Source organism: Hippopotamus amphibius, chromosome 7, assembly GCF_030028045.1.
Source record: "Hippopotamus amphibius kiboko isolate mHipAmp2 chromosome 7, mHipAmp2.hap2, whole genome shotgun sequence".
Lineage (NCBI taxonomy): Eukaryota > Metazoa > Chordata > Mammalia > Artiodactyla > Hippopotamidae > Hippopotamus > Hippopotamus amphibius.
The window spans coordinates 90,145,209-90,160,943 of record NC_080192.1 but is presented as its reverse complement, the minus strand read 5'-3'; the positions used below and the strand labels follow the sequence as shown (position 1 = coordinate 90,160,943).

At 38.0% G+C, this 15,735-nt stretch overlaps 1 pseudogene; it reads right to left on the bottom strand.

Annotated features, from left to right (window-relative positions):
• Positions 1–14,777: 14,777 nt before the first annotated feature.
• LOC130857661 (40S ribosomal protein S7-like) lies at positions 14,778–15,363 on the bottom strand (annotated as a pseudogene).
• Between the last annotated feature and the right edge of the window lie 372 nt (positions 15,364–15,735).

Below are 15,735 nucleotides of genomic sequence, written 5' to 3'. Positions count from 1 at the left end.
TCCAACTTCAAAAGCCGCTTTTGCGCCCAGCTGTTATTGAGAACCGGCTCAGCTGTCAGCTCTGAGCTAGGCGCTGTGAGAACGCTTAGTAAGACGGTGTCTTTGCAGGAAATCTGCAGGGGAGTCTCAGACTGAGAGACTAAAAGGGTGTGTGTGCGGGGCAAATCGTAGGGTACCAGGAGACCCAAACCCCAAACTTTGGGGCCCGTGTGACGGTGACCCTCATTCTTCCACCTTTTCTGATGCTGTGGCTGTGCCTGACCTTCACTAATCCCCTCCCACACAAGAACTCTATGCTGACCTTCTGTTAATTCTTTTCACTTCAAGATTCCCCTTTTGATGGTTATTTCACTCTCGTATCGCCCGAGTGCCGAGAATAGAGGTGGAACAATGTGATTTGCATCTGCAAAATGCAGAAGATTTGGGACCCCTCTTGGAACCCTTCTCCATCCCTAGATTTCCTGATAGATGATGCTTAAGATAGTGCCAAATCCCTGCCCATCCCCCTCCCAAAATCCATGATTTTTCAAACCCCTGAATATAGGTTGTTTCTCACCTCCACCTGCTCTCCCTAATTCTGCGACAGCCTTCTTGGCTTGTAAATTAGTCCCAGAATTTTTTCAGCGGGCATTTGAGGAGCGTAGAGAAAGGTGCTCCGGGAGGGGGAAAAATTGTTCTTGCTTTCTCTAAAATAAATATTGAACTGAGCTGTGACTGGATTGACAGCGGTTTCTGTTGCTGCTGCTTCTTCCTCCTCCTCATTTTTCTCCTCCCTCTTTTCCTCCTCTTCCTCTTTCTTCTTCTTGTTTCAAGTAGTATCGTTGTAGTTAAATTACCAGTTAAATTTCCTGCGTAGAGACAGCATCTTTTCTTCCAGAGGGAGTCAATGTTGTCACCTCAATTCACAAATCCGGGCAGCCACCTCCAGGGTGGAATGCAGCACCTGCTAAAACATTCTCTCAGAGCAGGCCCACGGGAGGCATGTTCTCAGCACTTTCCTTAAAAGACTAGATTTTCTCCAAGGAAGTTTGGAATAGATCTTAAAATAGATGGGAAAGCTTATTTGGAATTAGATTCATTGACCTCCATCTTTCTCTGCATCTGTTGATCTTGCCTGGCTTTTTTAAAGCTGCCCTGTTGGGTCCTAGAATCTATCGCTATCTCAGTTTTTACTTTTCTAGATTTTCCTGTTACCAGACTAAGCCCCTTATGCAAACCCAAGTCTTACTCCTGAGATACAAAAAATGTGTTTTTATCCTGTAGGATTAAGGTAGCTAACGTATTTATTGAGCACTCATTTGGATGCTTTGATCAGAATCTGAGGGACGACGTTTTAAAAAGAAGAAAAAGAGGGAAAAAACGGAAGACTAGACCTCCTGTCTTCCATTCTCTTAGAGACTAAAAGCAGTTATGATGAAACCACAGTTTTTAATGCTTTACATATATCAAGTTATTCACTCATCACAACAACGCTATGAAATAAGGTACTATTATAATTTTCACTTTACAAGTGGAGGAACTGAAGCATAAAGATAAGTGACTTGCCCAAAATTCACACAGATAGTAACTGGCAAAACCAGGATTCAAATCCAAACGTTTTAGCCTCAGAACCCAGTGCTTAACTAGCTACACCAAACTGCCTACTTAAAATAAGAAACATATCTGTAAGCAGCATGGGGCCAGGAGACAGGAAACCTCTGCCACTCCATAGCTGTGTCCCTGGACCACTTAGATCTCTGGACCTGTGTTCTCAGCCATAAAGCCATAGGTCTCTTACGACTCCTAGTAATTCTCTAGATCCTAGTATAAAATAATCAGATCAACCACTGTAATCTCAAAACTCCTACCACACTTATTTCTGTACGATTCTGGTCTTGCATTCCTATTCAACTTTTCAAGTATATTGTCACCGCAGCCAACTACTCAGGATCAGGTAACAGTCTTCTACTTATCTTCTTGAACATCCAATATTTTATATAGAGTCTGTCCTTACCAATTTTTAAATAAACCAAATAATTGACTTCAAATTAAATGTAACAGAAAACAATCTGATTAGGGTAGAAAAAATGTTTTGAGGTATTCTAGACCATTTTGAATTTGGTCTGGGAGATACTATGGAGAAATATCCAGTTAAAGGGAAAGGAAGCTTACTATATATCTTCCACATGCCAATTACTGAATTAGGCACTTAAAAGTACTCATAATAGATTGTTTAATCCTCATAGGTGCACCTCAGCATCCATATAATAGATACTATTATACTATTATCCCCAATTTTACCTTAACTGAGGCCTACACTGCATTGAATATTTAATCATATCATTCAGCCTTCACAATACACTTATGAGGTGTGTGTTACTTTTATTTTATAAATGTGGAAACAGGTTGAGTGAGGTTAAAGTATGTCAACCATTGCTACACACAGCCTGCAAAGGGCAGAACCAGAATCACAGCCTGACTGACCTCAAAACCCAGTCATTTTCACTATACCACCGAGCCATTCTCTGTTGCAATCTTTTAGTCCAATGGAACTTAGTTGAAATGCAGATTATCAGGCCCCACCCAGATCTGTTGAATAGCGGGGAGGGGCAGAGGTGGCAATCTCTTTTCACCAACCATCCAGGTGATTCTGATATATTTTCAAGTTTGAGAACCCTTGGTTAACAGAAGGGACATAGTAACAACCATTTCTTCTTTAAAAAGATTTCTTGTTTTGTTTATTTTGGTTTGGTTTGGTTTGGTTTTCTGGTTAGAAAAGTAATTATATAGTCATTGAAGAAAGTATGAAGAATAGAAGTCAACTCAGAATAAAAATCACTCAGAGATAATTGCTATTGGCTTTTTTTTTTTTTTGCATTCACTGTTTTCATGAAGCTCAAATTTTCAAGGACCTCTCAACATTTTCCAGTCTAATGCCCTGTGGTAGGTCTAAATCCCGTTTCTCCTTTTAGTTGCCCTATAAATTTTTCAGCCACTCTTTCTGCTGTGTTCTGCTGTTCACTGTTATGAAAGCACTTTGACTGCACAGCTGGCCCTCTGTATCTGAGGGTTGCACGTCTGAAGATTAAACCAAGTGCAGATGGAAAATATTCAGGAAAAAAATTCCAGAAAGTTCCAAAAAGTAAAACTTGAATTTATCTTGGCCAGCAACTGTTTACATAGCATTTACACTGTATTAGGTTTTATAAGTAATTTAGAGATGATTTAAAGGATCATCTCTTTACTTGTGCATAAGTTATGTGCAAATACTGCACTCTTTTATATAAAGGACTTGAGCATCAGCAGATTTTTGTATCTGAGGAGGGTCCTGGAACCAATCCCCCTTGGATACTGAAGGATGACTATACCTCCATTTATAGCCCATGTCAATTTGTACTGTGATTATTGGTTTACGAGTTTGTCCTTTCAGGATTACACCACATTCATCTTTCTGTCCTTAGCAACTAACTCCACATACATAGTGAGTATTCAATAAATACTTTGAACAAATGAATTAGTAATTTAGTAAAAAATCAAACAAAAATAGCTGAAACATATTCAATGTTTCTTATCAGGATCCTAATTAGATTGAATTCTAATAGTCTGATTAACCACAGCAATGTTCTCTTAGCAGAATTCCTTCATCACAAATGTTGCTAGACCAAAAAGTCCAAGTTTGATACCAGTAAATCTCAACAGATTAATAAGGTGTATAGGATAGTCAGTCCTCTTGGATAACATGAAAGGCAGCTGAAACGTTCTAGGTCTCTCATATTTCCACCTTCTCCTGCAGTTCCTTTTGATGTCATTAAACATCAGTTTACCTAGAATTTTCATCCTTTTCCAGCAACTACCCCATTTTTCCATACCTCTTCCCCGCAAAACATCTCAATACAATTGTCTATCCTTGCTGACTCTAACAATTATCAACATTACTTTGTCCAATAAGCAGCTCTCAGTCCTCATCTTAAAACTCAATTTATTTAAACAACAATGAGAAGAAAACAGTTCACCTGTTTCTCCCACCATGCCCCCACTTCGGAAATCACCAAACTTCTCTGCATCTAAGATATATAAACATATATGTATAACAGAGATCACACGGTATTTGTCTTTGTCTGACTTATTTCACTTAGCATGATGCCCTTGAGGTCCATTTATATTGTCACATGTGGCAAGATTTCCTTTTTTATGGCTGAATAATATTCCATTGTATATATATACCATAGTTTCTTTATCCATCACCCATCAATGAACACTTAGGTTGTTTCCATACTTTGGCTATTGTAAATAATGCTGCAATGAACAGGGAGGTTCATATATCTTTTCAAATTAGTGTTTTCATTTTCTACAGATAAATAGCAGGAAGTGGAATTGCTGGATCATATGGTAGTTCTATTTTTAATTTTTTTGAGGAAACTCCATCTGTTTTCCATAGTAGCTATGCCAATTTACATTCCCACCAACAGTGCACAAGGATTCCCTTTTCTCCACATCCTCACCAACACTTGTTATTTCTAGTTTTTTTGATAATAGCCAGTTTAACAGGTATTAGGTGATATCTCATTGTGGTTTTGACTTGCCTTTCCCTGATGGTTGATGATGTAGAGCATCTTTTCTTGTACTTATTGGCCATCATATGTCTTCTTTGGAAAAATAAATCTTCATATATATTGCACATTTTTAAATGAGATTGTGTTATGCTATTGAATTGCATGAGTTCTTTATATATTTTGGATATTGGCCCTCTATTAGATATGTGATTTGCAAATATTTTCTCCCATTCAGTATATTGCCTTTTCATTTTGTTGCTGGTTTCTTTTGCTGTACAGAAGCTTTTTATTTTGATGTCGCCCCCCCCCACCTCCCCCACCCCCCATTTATTTTTGCTTTTGTTTCTTTTGCTTTTGGAGTCAGATTCGAAAAAAAATCATGGCCAAGACCTATATCAAGTAGCCTATGTTTTCTTCTAGGGGTCTTATGGTTTAAAGTCTTAGTTTCAAATCTTTAATCCATTTTGAGTTGATTTTTGTATATGGTATAAGATAGGGGTCCAGTTTCATTCTTTTGCATGTGGCTGCCCATTTTCCCAACACTTTGTTAAAAAGACTGTCCTTTCTCCATTGTATATTCTTGGCTCCTTTTCATACATGCATGGGTTTATTTCTGGGCCCTCTATTTCACTGATCTATGTGTATATTTTTTATTCCAATACCATACTGTTTTGATTATTATAGCTTTTTAATATAGTTTGAAATCAAGTAGTGTGATGCCTCCAGCTTTGTTCTTCTTTCTCAAGATTGCTTTGCCTATCCAGGATCTTTTATGATTCCATACAAATTTTAGGATTTTGGGGTTCTATTTCTGTGAACTATACCATTGGAATATTGATAGGGATTGCATTAAATCTGTATATTGCTTTGGGCAGTATGGACATTTTAAAAATATTAATTCTTCCATCCATGAGTGTGGAATATCTTTCCATTTAATTGTGCTATTGACATTTTGATCAATTTCCTTTTTAGAATTTTTCCATAAATAAATAGTTTTGTTTTGTTATTTTTTTACCATATTGGATCACGATATATACTTACTACATTATTTTTTTGCATTTAATAGTTTCCCATCTCATTACATGTTTTTCAGAAGCATTATGTTTAATGGCTGGGCTTAATAATCAGTTCTTTGAATATTATATTGTTTTATTTTAAAATTTACTGTTATACACACAGTAAATCCCCTACATATGGAGTTCCATTGTTAGAGTGTATTCGTAAGTCCCATTTTTTGTAAGTCCAACAAAGTTAGCATAGGCATGAAACTAACACAATCAGCTATATAGTACTGTACTGTAATAGGTTTATAATACTTTTCACACAAATAATACAAAAAAACAAAAACAAAAAATAAACATTTTAAATCTCATAGTACACTATCTTGAAAAGTATAGTAGTACAGTGCAATGGCTGGCGTACAATGGCTGGCATTGGGTGAACAGGCAAGAAAAGTTACTGACTGGAGGAGGGAGAGGAGGTGGGAGATGGTAGAGCTGAAGCATTGTCAGCAATAGGAGATGGAGGGCAAGCTGTGATTTCACTCATGCCTGACATTGATGGAATGCATATTTGCATCTTTGAAAGTTCACAACTTGAAGGTTCGTATGTAGAGAACTTACTGTGTGTGATTAGAATGAATATCCTTATTTTTGCTTCTTTGACTTTTCCCCTAAGGCTATGCTTTTTTATAAATGGAATAACTGGGTCAAAAAGTATGAATGTTTTTACAGCTATAGAGCCAAAGTACCCTCTAGGAAAGTTATACTGATTTGCTCTCCACTCGGTGATTTAACAAATACTTATTAAGCACCTACCATGGGCTACACCTTTGAAAGTTTATTACAATGAACAAAATAGATATACTCTTTGCAACTCAAGGAGCTTTTGGTCTTAAAAGAATATGTTAAATCCTAAGTATTTCTATACCCTGTGAACACTGAGTTTGTACAGTTTAAGGAGAAATCTAGGACTTCCTTGGTGGTCCAATGGTTAAGACTCTGCACTCCCAATGCAGGGGGCATGGGTTCAATCCCTGGTCATTGTGCTAAGATCCCACAGGCCACACAGCATGGCCAAAATAAATAAATAAATAAATAAAATATAATAAAATAGTCCCTAGTCACTCTCTATGAGTGACCTTATCTTTAGAAAGAGAGAGATATCTACTACATTTTCATAGGTAGAGATGGTGCCCATTGCTTTGTCATTGTTTGTTAGTGAACAATTTTTCAAAGGCTTTCATTGAGAAAGACTCTCCTTGCCCAAACTTGAGTCAGCTCCTCTGAGTCCTGTTTTTGACTAGACTTTGACCTTGGGCTCTGCCCTTGGCCAACTTAGTCCAGTTTTAGCAAGAATTCTGCTGAGTCAGTTTAGCGAAAATCCCTCACCCTTGATATATGATCACTCTGGAAATCTGGGCAAATTCCTTATCTCCACTCTCAATATCTTATCACCTTGGGCTGCCTTAAGGCAAGAATCCTGTTGAGTCTGACCAGCAAGAATCACCCTAGCCTTGATATTTCCTCTTAGTAATTTTCCATCCACTTATCCCCACCCTGCTCCTTGGCTATAAAGTTCCACTTATCCTGCTTGATTTGGATTTGAGCTTGATCTCTTTCCCCTACTACCAAATCCTCACTGCAGTAGTCCCTCTTGAATAAAGTCTTCCTTACTGTCTTTGACAAGTGTCATGAAACCTTTTTTTAACATTATGTTCATTAATTAATGCACTAGTTTTTTTTATAAGCACCTATTTCATGCCAAAACTAGGCTAGGAACTGGATTACAATGATAAATAGGTAGACATATTCCTTTCCTTACAGAATTTATAGTCTAAAACTTATTGGATATGTATATTTCTTCATTTTAAAATCACATTGTTATTCAATTTTTCTGCTGAAGCATTCATTTTTAAGAATTGATTGAAAGTGCTCCTTTAGTTATTCAGTCAGTATATACTGAGCTCCTCCCATGTACTAGGACTGTTCTAGGCATAGCAATATGATGTGGAACAAGATAAACAAGGTTTATCCTTGTAAGAACTTACATTAGGGTCAGGGTAAGGAAAACACAGTAAATAAGCCAACAAGTCAAGAAAAATGTTGGTAAATACCATAAAATAATTACACTAGAGCGATGTGATAGAAACTGTCTGAGTGACTACCTTAGATTAGAGATGCAGCTCTTTACATATTAATGACATTAATTAAAACCCATTGTCACATAAATGGAAAACAACTTTTCCCCAGTTTGATCTTAGGCTTTTAAGATTTTTTGTTGAAGGTTTACTTTTAAAACGTTTTTTCTAGTTATAATAATACATAATCATTTTGTAAAATTTGGAAATATAGAAAAGCAGGAAGAAGAAAAGCAGAAAGCAGAAGAATAAAAATAATTGATCTCATTACTCATAAGTAAACCTACAACAGTTAGATGGATATCCTCCCTGTCATTTCAGTATGCATGTATATTACCTATGTATGTGTGTGTGAATAGTTTTAGTTAATAGAGAAAATATTGCATTAGAACTGACTTTTTCCACTATGTGCAAGGACCTCTGAGGTCTGCCAGGCACTGAGGATTTTAAAAAATAAAAAAATGATAAGCAAAGCAGGTATGAGACTTGCATATTTTCTACTTTTGTTTATATTTTGTTTTTCCTTTGGCTTTACCTTGGTTTATTTTGTCTAATTTATTTTTTTAAATTTATTTATTGGCTGTGTTGGGTCTTCGTTGCTCCTGCGCAGGCTTTCTCTAGTTGTGGAAACTGGGGGCTACCCTTCATTTAGGTGAGAGGGCTTCTCATTGGCGGCTTCTCTTGTTGCAGAGCGCAGGCTCTAGGTGTGCAGGCTTCAGTAGTTGTGGAACATGGGGTCAATAGTTGTGGCTCACAGGCTCTAGAGTGTAAGCTCAAGCCTCTAGAGCGTAGGCTCAGTAGTTGCAGCACAGGGGCTTAGTTGCTCTGTGGCATGTGGGATCCTTCCAGACCAGGACTCTATCCTGTGTCCCCGGCATTGGCAGGTGGATTCTTAACCTCTGCACCACCAGGGAAGCCCCTATTTTATTTTATTTTATTTTATTTTATTTTATTTTATTTTATTTGCCACACCACATGGCTTGCGGGATCTTAGTTCCCCCCCACACCCAAGAATCGAACCCAGGCCCATGGTAGTTAAAGCGTGAGTCTTAACCACTGGACCACCAGGGAATTGCCTACCTTGGTTTATTTTATTATGTTTCTAGTTATTTAGACAAATATTTGGTGTATTTGCTCTTTTGTTTCTTGTTTAAAAGTAAAACCATTTAAAGATAAGAGCTTTGCTCTCAATAAACATAGCTTTTGTGTGTCACAGGAGTTTTAATTTTTCCCTAATCATTATATAAGATTTAAATACTCTAATTACATTTTACAATTTTTGGTCCCTCTTTGTCCCAAAGGTTTTCTAAAAGTCATCTTTACTTTTTCATCTTATTTTTGTTTTTAAGAGCTTAGAATAATATGAATAGCAATTAAGAGTATGAACTCTGGAGTCAAGATTACTGGATTTGAATCCCAGTCCTGTCATTTACTAACTGTATAAGTCAAGGTCCAATTAGAAAAACAGAAACCATACTAAGTATTTCAAACAGAAGATATTAAATACAGGGACTTGGTTACACAGGTGTTGGAAGACTAAAAGGGAAAAACAAGAAGCTAAGGTAACCAGAGATTAGTAACTGCAGAAAGAAGCTTCCACCTTTAGGACTGTGAGAACAAAAGGAAGAAGTCAAGTTTCTAGAACCTAGGAGCTCAGAGGAGAGGCCCTGTAAGTTTGGTGCTCAGACCCTTAAGTGGAGGCTCTGTGCAGCTGGTGCTTGGATTTCACAGGAGAAGAGGGTCCCCTGCCCCACCCCCGCTAAATTCCTCTGAGGGGCAAAGCAAGATTCATGCTAGGAGTGCCCAAAGAAGTTGGGAGCTAGACCAACTGTCTGCTGTTGATGGTGGAACAATACCAACAGTACTAGAAAACAGGAAGGACAAGCCTTCTTTCCTATTTTTTCCCTACAATTTTCTTCCAATGCCTTTTATTAGCAGAAACAAGGAGCCAGTTCACAAGGAAGTCTGGGAAGTATGATTAGCGGAGTTCCAGTCTCAGGATCATAGAATAGAGACAACAGTTAAATAGCCAGTATACTAGTTGTGTGACTTTAGGCAAATTACTAAACTCCCCTGTGCCTCAGTTTCTTCATCTGTAAAATAGACATAATTATGGTATCTACCATCATTGGGCTGTTCTGAGGATAAAATGAGATAATTCATGTAAAGCATTTAGACCAGAGACTAACACTTTATAATATGTTAATTGTTACTATTATGAAATTATTGTTTTGTCTTTCAATAATAATTTTTCACCTTTGAAATTTTTTGAAACCACAATTATAAAAATATATTGATGAAATTCTTTGTTCACCTTATTTAATACCACCAGAAATTTCTTCTATAATATGATCTTTGAGGGGTTTTTTTGAGTCATCTCTCAGATAAAGATATAGAATGATATGCTTTTATAAATTTATTTACTTATTTTATCTTTTATTTATTGGCTGCGTTGGGTCTTTGTTGCTGCACACGGGCTTTCTCTAGTTGCTGTGAGTGGGGGCTACTCTTCATTGTGGTGTGCAGGCTCCTCATTGTAGTGCCTTCTCTTGTTGTGGAGCACTGGCCTTAGGCTCGTGGGCTTCAATAGTTGCAGCACATGGGCTCAATAGTTGTGGCTCACCGGCTCTAGAGCACAGTCTCAATAGTTGTGGCGCACAGGCTTGGTTGCTCCATGGCATGTGAAATCTTCCCAGAGCAAGTCTCGAACCTGTGTCCCCTGCATTGGCAGGCAGATTCTTAACCACTGCGCCACCTAGGAAGTCCTGATATGCTTTTAAAGGTTATCTGTGAATGTCTCTTTGTTGCTTTTAAAAGTGAAAGAGAAGGGACTTCCCTGGTGGCACAGTGGTTGAGAATCTGCCTGCTAATGCAGAGGACATGGGTTCGAGCCCTGGGCCAGGAAGATCCCACATGCCACGGAGCAACTAAGCCCGCGCACCACAGCTACTGAGCCTGCACTCTAGAGCCCATGAGCTACAACTACTGAGCCTGTGTCCTGCAACTACTGAAGCCCACTTGCCTAGAGCCCCTGCTCCGCAACAAGAGAAGTCACTGAAATGGCCAAGAGGCACATGAAAAGCTGCTCAACATCACTAATTATTAGAGAAATGCAAATCAAAACGACAATGAGGTATCACCTCACACCGGTTAGAATGGGCATCATCAGAAAATCTATAAAGAGCAAATGCTGGAGAGGGTGTGGAGAAAAGTGAACTCTCTTGCACTGTTGGTGGGAATGTAAATGGATACAGCCACTATGGAGAACAGTATGGAAGTTCCTTGAAAAACTAAAAATAGAGTTACCGTATGATCCAGCAAACCCACTACTGGGCATATACCCAGAGAACACCATAATTCAAAAAGACACATGCACTCCAATGTTCACTGCAGCACTATTTACAATAGCCAGGACCTGGAAGCAACCTAAATGTCCATCAACAGATGAATGGATAAAAAAGAGGTGGCACGTACATACAATGGAATATTCCTCAGCTGTAAAAAGGAATGAAACTGGGACATTTGTAGAGACGTGGATGGGCCTAGAGACTGTCATACAGAGTGAAGGGAGTCAGAAAGAGAAAAACAAATATGGTATATTAACACATATATGTGGACTATAGAAAAATGGTACAAATCAACCGGTTTTCAAGGCAGAAATAGAGACACAGATGTAGAGAACAAACATTAGGACACAAAGCGGGGAAAGCAGGGAGGGTTGGAGGGAATGAATTGGGAGGTTGGGATACGAAGTTGTACACTCTAAATATATGCAGTTTATTGTATGTTAACTGTATCTCAATAAAAGTTCTTAAAAAAAAAAGAGAGAAGTCATTGCAATGAGAAGCCCGTGCACCGCAACAAAGATTGGCCACCACTCGCTGCAACTAGAGAAAGCCCCCATGCAGCAACAAAGACCCAATGCAGCCAAAAATAAATAAATAAATAAATAAATAATAAATTTTAAAAAAAAGTGAAAGAGAAGATACACTGGTTTGCTATGGAACTCCTGGACACAATTTTTCCCCTCAAATATTTGGAAATTTCTCCATTGTCCTCCAGTTTGTATTGTTGATGAAAAGTCTAATACCTTCTCTATTTTTGTTCCTTTGCAGAAAATTTTAGTGTAGGATTCTTTATCCTTAAAATTCAAAACTCACAAAGATAGTTTTCTTCTATTATATGTTACAATATAATTTTTGATTGTTTGCTTTAATTTTCTAAGTTTTCATTTGTATCAAAGTTATATTGACATAGTTTAAAGAGTCAACAAGTTCCATCTAGTTTGTTGTGAAAAACAGCAGTCTCCTACCCCCTACTCTATTTCTCTCTTCCAGGAATTAATTATTATCATCTCGCTTGGCTGATTATTTTGATTGTTAACTCTTTGTGTTTAAACAATATGTCTTTATTGCTATTTCTAGATTTTTTTAGTTTCTGTCCTAATCTAATGATTTCCTACTCTGGTAAGGAAAGAACTTTGCTTTCTTTTCCTCCAGAATCCTCCAAGTTTAATTACCCTTCCCATGCCCATCTTCCAGTATAACTATATCATAATTTTGGTTATACTAATAAGTAAACACTTCACAGATGAGCTATGTAGTATGATTATTTCTTTTCTCACATAACCTTTTCGTTTTCCTGGAGTTAATAGTTTTCTTCTTTATTCATTTGCTTAGCTTTTCCTTTTTACTACTTCCATTACAAACTCTTAACCAGCTGTCAAGACATTTATTCACATTAGGTATTCTATCAATTTTATCTCCTTTCTAGGAGCCTTCTGACCTGCTTCAGTTTGGCCTAGTTTCCTTCTGGGCCTGATATGCAGTTAGGATCCTATGATCTCCCTTCACCATCATCTTAGGAATTCTCTTTGCCTTCCTCCTATATCTGAGCCTTTCTTTTCTGTATCCCATGTCTCCTTCCTGATTTATCCTGTCATTTTGATGAAGCATACCTCCAGTACTTTCTCTAGAACAGTGCACAGAGGTAAATTTTTGAACAATTACCATGTCTGACTTGCTTTTATTCTACTCTGATACTTGACTGCTTACTTAACTAGTATGAAATTCTAAGATAGGAATAATTTTTCTCCAGAATTTTTAAGATATTTCTCTATTATCCTCTAGCTTACAGGTTTGTACTTGGGCAGTATAAACCCATTCCGGTAACTGATTCTTTGTATGTGAATCAGTCTCTCTCTCTGTCACGGTCTCTCTCTGTTTCTCTTTCTCTCCTTACAGGATATTCTATTTGTCCTTAGTATTATTCTGGAAATACATATCGTTCAGCTTTGGAAAATTTTCTTAAATTACTTCATTGGTGGCTTTAAACCTCTATTTTCTCCTCCTAAATTTTCTCTTCTATTTTCCTTCTGTATGTGCTAATTTTTTCTTTTTTTTTTTGGTTTGACTTTACTTTCTGGAGTATTTTCTTACCTCTATCTTCCAACTCTGACACTCAAAATTTGAGATATTTATTTATCATATTTTTAATATTAAGAGCTCTTTTCTTAGTTCTTTAAATATTTTTATATGATCTTGTTCTTATTTCATGAACATAATATCTCATGGATTAATTATTTTTTTAAAGTTTTCTTTTCCTTACATAGTCTGCTTCCTTCAAATTGCCTTTATGGGACTTCCCTGATGGTCCAGTGGTTAAGACTTCACCTTCCAAGGCAGGGGGTGGGGGTTTGATCCCTGGTAGGGGAGCTAGGATCCCACATGCCTCGTGGAGGAAAAACCAAAACATGAAACAGAAGCAATATTGTAACAAATTCAATAAAGACTTTAAAAATGGTCCCCATCAAAAAAAAATTGCTATTTACTATTTATTTGGCTGACTTGGTCTCTTTATTTAATAGTAAGGAATTCCTTAACATTTGATAATCTTTGGTTGTGTATTCACATTTAAGTCTGGAAATTTGAAAAGCTGATTGGAAACTGGGTGCTTAGATAGAATTTGTTGACTAGAAGCCAAATGGCAGGGTGAATCTCTAAAGTCCATTTCTATAGAACTAGGCTGGTCAGATTTTTGTCAGAGAAGATACTAATATCCTGCCTGGAGGGCAAAGACCTGGTCACCTGTGTTGGAGGACCCATTTAGGAAAGAGATCTAGGGGAGCCAGCATGCAGCCAGCAACCATCCCCTAATCTTCTCAGCTTCAGTGCTATACTTTGGCTCTCAACCTTGCCCTGTGTTTGCCAGAGAAGAAACCCTCCGTTTTACCCTTTTCAGAGATAAACCTCTAGTCTTTTGCCAGGGCTGGAGGGGGCAGTCACCTGGCCACTCAGTGTTGGGAAGGGAATCAAACTGCTTCTTAAAGCTTCAACCAGTTCTTTCACAGTACCTTTTGCAACAAATTCCTGAGCCTTTTGGCGACTCAGCGGTGCATGGTGGGTTTGTTTTCAGCTTTCTCCACTGTGGCTGTTGATGCATCCTTCTCTAGTCTGCTAAGTACGTACCACGCTTATTTGCTCTCCCTTTTCCAAAAGTTTAGTGCTGTTGTCCCCCTGTAATTTGTCTCTTACCTTTGTGAGTTTATGCCCTTAAAGTCTCATATTTTCTTTGAAACAACTGTGTACCTGTCAGATCTCCCTTCTTTGCCCTTTGAGTCTATGATCTCCTCTCTCTTCATTCTCATATCTTTTGTTCATTTCTTCTGTTTTCTAAGAAAGCTTCTAAAGTTTGCCCTCCATACCATTCAGCTTTTTACTGCTTTTAACGTAGTTTTAAATTCTGCATTTTAGTTTCTTTACAGATGCCCCTTACCTCATCCACCTGTTGTTAACCGTCTTAATCTTTTTCTAAGCCATTTACGGAATTTTAATGGGTTGTTGGGAGAAGCTAATGGATACCTAGCCAGACGCCTTCTTCAGCTGGGACTCGGCCTTTTCATTTTGGAAATCTGTCGTATTCATTGAAATGGACACATTAAAGAATTGAACTAAGACATACTTGTTGTAATTGACATAAAATATAAATTGAGGTTCCTGAAATGGCCTGGGAGAACAGTATGAAGGTCCCTGTCCCACCCTTGGTGAGTCATGTATTCTTTTTTTAGAATTGTGAATGATATTTTACTTAGTCATTTCTGTTTACAACTAAAATTCTGGGCATTCAACATTAACATGCTTGCCCATGAGCTTCTTATAGATACCAGAAAAACTTTCAACCTTGTATTCCACATTGTTCTGCTGTGCTTCATCCAAATGAAACTTTATGAGCTGGCTGCCATCCAATTTGACGTGGATTCTTTTGCCCACAGTCTCACTTGAGAAAAACCAAGTCATCCAGGATCGCATCGTGCCCAGCTGTCAGAGTGCAGCTCCTTGGGTGTTTTTGCTTATTTTTTGTACAGCTTTTTTGAGTTGGCTTAGGAAGAATTCTCTAAGCAAAAAAGACAACATACTTCCCACTGAACTTTTTCTTTTCCAATTCAAGTACTAACCAGACTTGGATTTTCTGAAAATATTTCAGTTGAGGAATGGGAACAAAGATTGTAATAGCTTTCCAAACACCACCAACTTCATTTCCCTTGGATCCTGTTATATTCAGCTCCCTTAGCCGGGCCTTGATGTGCAAGTTCATCTCCAGCTCCAGGAGAGCCTGGGAGATGCCAGACTCCAACTCCTGCTTCTTGCCATTGGGCTTCACAGTCTTAGTGCTCAGAAGAGAACGTGGCCTCATTCTTTGTGAGGAGGCCAACACTCACTGGCCTAGCCAACACCTGGCCTAGGAAGAGCATGGCATGTATTCCTGAGATCTTTTTGCCATCAGTCCATATCCTCTCAGTTGGATTTTGACCTTGGGTATATGGTCTGTGTCTAGGGAACAACAGGAAGCTATACCTCATCCACACAGGCATTAAATCTAGGACTCTGGTCTCAGTACTTTAGCACTGATTGCCTAAACAAACACTCATTAAACACCCATAGTTAGGATGTCCTCCTAGAGGTCTTACTCTGACTCCTTAGAATTGTGATGCTTACAGTGTGTGGTCTGTAGACGAGTGTCAGTCCTTTAACTGTTCATTACTAGTCCACGGTGAAATAAGCACAG